Source organism: Papaver somniferum, chromosome 3 (genome assembly GCF_003573695.1).
Source record: "Papaver somniferum cultivar HN1 chromosome 3, ASM357369v1, whole genome shotgun sequence".
In the NCBI taxonomy this organism is placed as follows: Eukaryota; Viridiplantae; Streptophyta; class Magnoliopsida; order Ranunculales; family Papaveraceae; genus Papaver; species Papaver somniferum.
In genome coordinates this window covers 130,370,363-130,376,379 of record NC_039360.1, presented here as the reverse complement: position 1 = coordinate 130,376,379, position 6,017 = coordinate 130,370,363, and positions in this window count along the sequence as shown.

The window sequence follows — 6,017 nt, the reverse complement described above, 5'->3', positions numbered from 1 at the left end:
TTCATATTTCAACTTTGATAAATTGATATTTCGTCGACTCTAATAGACGAAGCTGGAGATTTGCCGGTATTATGTCAGAACCGTATATATTACATTTTTGAATGTTTTCTTCCTTGTTTCATCATTGATTTCTGTGGTAAATAGTTCGGCTTAATTTTCTAGAGAAGATATATGCACCATATAAAATGTTGCGGTGAGCAATAAGGAGAGCGGCATATTTTGCTCCCTTATGTGTTCCTGCTAGCTTTACGGCATGCATTATATGCGCCAATTATATGCATCGACGAGCTTTAAGGAGCTAGTGCTTAATTTGCACTTTGTATATGTTGTGTCAACAACACCGAGTGCTACAAATGTTAATTGCGCCTCGTATATGTACAAACGTCGAGCGATAATGAGTGTTGCATTTTTGTAAATGATATTTAGAGTTAATATCATGTCTTCTAGTCGCCTGAACTATTACCTAAAATCCTAAACTTGGTGAATTTTTGCACTTGTACCTATGCAAATATTAGTCTCTTTTGGAAAATGAATAGACATGGAAAATTGGGAAGATACAGTTGTGGTAGGCATACTTGAATATGATAACCACAATAGTTATTAGGTTTGAGAATCTGGTAAACCCCGTACCACTAAAAGTGGAAATATACGGGACGGTAGCATAATGAATGGTTTGAATAAGCCGTTCTCGAGCCTAGTAAAGCTCTGCTATCGTTGTGACAGACATGTTATGTGCATCTGAAATGCCGTTTATTGTTGTTGATCTCTATCGGTCGTCTTGGCAGGAATGGTACTGATATTGAGATAGTGTCTAAGGTCATAAAATTTGTTTATAGTTTACTGTTAATTTTACATGGCAATGTAAATTCTTAAAATTATTCCAGCTGGACAGTAAACGGGAGAGGAAACCTGATCAGTTACCTCTCCTGGGATGCGTGTTATTATCTTCTTCTGCACTCAGTTGCTCCCTTGCTAGGTTGAGTCATGCAGAACTGAATGTTCTGTTGATGAGACACCCCTCCTAAGGATCAGGGGGAGAATTGTCGACGACATTGGTTAAATTTCAATTATGTCTCATCTAAATTCTCACACCGAGATATGCCTGAGGTGTTAGAGACTACTCTGTTGCTAGATTTAGCAAGAGTGCACTTGCTTGATTCAGCATATTTTAAAGTCCTTGCAAGGCTTTCCATGTAATCGCAGCGATTGTTTCGTCTAGAAATATGCTTGGAAGCATAGACGAAAAACTTCTAGTTCGAGGTATGCCAATCTAATCAGATAACATCCATATTGTCTTTGAGTTATGAGTTTATATAACTCCTGACGAGGAGCATATCCATATAATTTGCGTTGATATCTCTCGGAGATGGATATCTGCATATTAAAATTTGGTACCAATGGATTAAAATATCCTCATGCTCTTGAGAATGATGTAAGATCGTTAACTAGCTGATTATGAATTGGTTGTCGATAATGTTCAGAGTAGCTACTAAAATCGTTGTGGGTAGATATCCCCCCTTGCAAAGGAATTATCGACAAAGTTTATACAACTGGAAGATATGGACCTCAGTCCATACTGAGGTGTTTTCTCCCTTGTGTGCGCTCTTGAAACTTAGTCTTAGCATCAGACACAAATTTGATGCTTATGTGAAAGCGTAGTGAGAAAACTAATTGAGGTCGCTTGTTATACAGCGCCACCCCTTGAAAGTGAGTTTCCGCAGACACTAACCAGGTTGATGGAAGTATGGTCTGGAGTCATAAATGACTCGACATCTCACCTGGTGGTAACTGTGTATCTATACTCATATAGATTTTAAATGAAACTCTTGTTTGTCATCCGTTGATGTTGTATCATCCTAGTAATGCTGTGGGCATTGATGGTGAGAACATTTTATGTTCTTTTACACTTTGAACTTATTATACTCATGTAACCATTGTCATGTTTTCCTGTTTGTGGCGTGCTATATTCCACTGTTGTTACTACTCTTTTATAAGATTTGCAAATTTGATGAGAAAGTCTTCCCACCGTTTGGGGGAGGAAAGGCTATCGCCTGAAAAACTGCGTAAAGTATCCCGGTTTGCACAAAGATAAACCAGGATGTATCTCATCTTGATGTTTTCATCGATGAAAGACATGCCGAAGATTTGACATCTTCAGAGATTTCAAATCAAATTTCTTCCTTGAGAAGCTGTAAATGTAGTAGCAAGTGTGTCACTTAGAACACACCTTGAACGTGGATGACTAGTTGACTTGAAATATTCTGCACCTCTTAAAAGGAAGAGCCAGTCACAGTCATTGAAAGATAGTGCTCTCAAAGAGACTATCAGTAGAAGATCTAATTTCTCTAAGTATAGTTCTCTTAATATGAGAATGTCTCTGCAAAGGCTGTGAAACCTCAAAATGAGAGGATTTCCATAAGGCATGTATGTAATAGAGAAATTTGTTATCGTAATCCAATGATTGTTGAATACATAGTCAAAGTATCCATTGATACTACCGTAGGTGTCGTTGGGTTTAAACCACTCTATATGGGAATGTCATCAAAAATATGATTGGTTAAACCAGGAGAGATCAAAGCAGAATAACAGTTTTCTCGCAAAATTGCATAAATTTGGTATTGCAGCCCGAACACTCGATAATGTGAGCTACTCTTGGCCACAAAAGTGTGTTTGCAGTTCCGACATACGATAATGTAACCCCTAGTGGCTACAGGTGGGTGTATGTGCATAGTGAGAAAAGTAAAGTCAACTAATGGCACAAAGTCTTTTACAAGAACCTGAAATGGGTTTCTTTGTAACATATTCCATATTATGGATGCAACTACCTTTATGGTATTTGTCTGGCAGTCTTTAAGGACTCGATGTGCATCTAGTTGATGTGGTTACTGCGGATCTGTATGAAAGACTAGATACAGATAATTGCAGACGAATTCCTGAAGGTTTTCACCTATCAGTAGAATTACCATATCGTGGCATTTGCTAAATAAGGACGAAAGTGGTAAATCGTCTAAGTGAATGCCTATGTTATCCAGAAATGTGTGAACCATTTTATATGCCCATACTGCGCATTTACTAGATTTGAGTAACACAACATCTACTTTATTGGAACTCATGAAGAATTCTCCAAAGCACAAAAATGCTTAAAGCAGGAGTTCGAGATGAGACTCTCGGTAAAACAAGGTCTTAATCTGTTGGTTGAGCATTGTAGTTGGAAGTCCATTAATTTCGTTAAACTTAAGGGTTTAGACATGTTTAAATGGACAAGCTGACATTTTTCAGTCATTCGATCTTTTACATTTAAGTTTGATCGTCTTACACCTCAACAAAGGTAGTGTATCACTCTGTGGTTTTCATTACACAAAAGATGTGTAAATGGTATATCAGCCGAAACATGTTATAGATACCTGATATTGGGTTCGTGGTAAACACGTAAGTACGGCTCTGTCCCAGTACCAATATCGAGACATTGGTTCGAAGATAACCCCTTCATCTTCGTGGTACCATTAAGCTTGATCTTTTGGATGAAAGATCGTTGGATGTCTCCCACAGAGAAAAGCTAATCAGACTGTTTAAGTTTGATTTTTGGCAGGTTTGTTGACGCAGCTAAATATTTTCCTAGCTAATAGTCTGGTTGTAGAGGGTACTTGTTTGTCCTCCGATCGATTATGATTGTTCTGACAAAGCTAGTAGAGAATAAATGGTTGTACCATCAGGAGATCATTAAGAAATTGCACAAAGAGAAATCGGACCAAGTTCCTCAAGAAAAGGAAGTCGCTGAAGACATTAAAAGGTGGTTCGTGGTCTTTATGCAGTATTATCAGGCACAACGATCAACTGAGAAGGCTCCTCATCAGGGGGAGTAAAGCCACAGAAGACTATGGATATTGTGTATGTTGGACATTACGTCGTGTACTCTTTTTCCTTAGTCAAGGTTTTGTCCCACTGGGTTTTCCTTGTCAAGGTTATAATGAGGCATGCGATTCCACTCATGTCCGCAGTTCGAAATGTTGTACTCTTTTTCCTTCGTCTGGTTTTTATCCCTTTGGGTTTTCCCGGACAAGGTTTTAACGAGGCAACATCTGCGGATTTATCATTGTTCTGAGGACTCATATTTTCCTACGTTCAGGTTTTTGTCCCAATGGGTTTTCCTGGCGAGGTTTTTAATGAGATAACAACTTAGAACGCTGAGCATCATTTAAAGAGAATGTTATCCATAGAATTTTTGACGGAATAAGTGATCTGATTATCACACTCTACTCTTAAGTCAGGTTTTTACTGCACATGATTTTTCCTGATAAGTTCTACACAAAGCCAAACAAGCTACATCGACAATACTGTTGTAAGCTCCCAGCGCTCAGGCTTTGTCCTAAATGGTTTTCCTGGCGCAGCTTTGGCAAGAGGAGAAAATTCAAGACGGCCATCATCACTCTAAAGTTCCAAAAGATTTTACAGCGAAGCTTCAATGAGCCAACATTTTTGGAACGGTGGATCATCCAAGGGAGAGTGTTGTACAAGTTTGTGCTAGGTGGCTGATCCACCGGTGGACACGTCTCTGTGGGTCCCACAACATCCAGCAAGTAAAAGACACATCCGCTCTTATGTGTCTCATGTACAGTGATAGTTATCACTTAACTATATCTCGATAGTGTATATCCATTTCTCTAGTACAAGTTCAACTACCCATTTAGGGGTGCTGTATACGGTGAACTTTGTGATAGAACAGAAATGTGAATGATAATCCTCTTTTTGTCTTATTACTACAGAGTTCTCTAGAGAATACTACTTAGATGGAAATGTTAGCTAGTGTACCAAATAGCGCCCTGTGCACTAACGGTATCATAAAGTTGGGTTATACCAACACAGTACTAGCACACAAATATACATACAGTGCTATTAAGTAGAACTTAGGTAGAGCAAGGAAGGAAAGTATCGTATAAAACCATTTATTATTTATGCTATTAATAATCATATGCAGTATAAGCTCCATTGGTCTTTGTTAATGCAAAATTAAGACTGTTTGCTTTTGTTTGCTGATGCTTCTATGGCTAAATCATCTATCACTACAGGTTCTGGGCTCATCCTGCTCAGACCCAATGGAAACTTTGTTGCAGCCAAATGTTGGCACACAAAGGCAGATGCAATGCAACAATTGAAGCAGAAGCTAGGAAATAATAGAATGGGCTTCTCAACTGAAGTTAGATAACGTTATTTTTGTTTCGGACAGTCTATCTCTTGTGAAAGCGGTCAATGGTAGCTCTTTCTAGTTTCTACTATAAACTGGAAGAATTTTTCTTATATTTTATATATAAGAAAAACATTTTGTAAGCACATAAATAGAAAATGTAACAAGGCAGCGGATTTCATCGGTTTAGAAAAACTTTGTGTAAGCACATAAATAGGAAATGTAATAAGGCAACGGATAAGTTAGCAAAACTAGCTAGAAACGATCTTGTAACACAGGAGTGGCACGGTAATCCTCCTGACTTTATCTCTGCCTATCTGTACCAGGTGTAAGTTTGTCTTCCTTCTAATATATCTCTGAACCCTTGGAATGCGCGACTTTTTAGTCTTTCATCCACTAATTCCCCTGCCATTAATATGCCGTGCGGCCCATGCCTGACATTAGTCTTTCATCCACCAATTCCCCTGCTATAAATATGCCATCAAGATCTGTTACCCCTTCACAAATTCTCCTTGGTTATCAGTAATAAGCTTGTGCACCACTACCTTAAACCTTTCAGAAAGAAGCTTTGGTACTATCTTGTATATAAGCAACCGTCATGAAATGTCAACAGTTGACAGTTAACACTTCATACTTCAAAAATGGGCCATAAATTAGAAATTATATTTGCAGTCCGCTGCCCCAAAACTTGGGCATCGAGTCTAAACGATACGTTTGCCCCATATGAGTGTAGTCTTGACGCTGTAAGAGGTGTGGAAATGAACCTTACCGGCTTTGACCCGGATAAATTTAACTCGTGTAATGAAAACTACTTGCATACACTATGTTTTTAGAA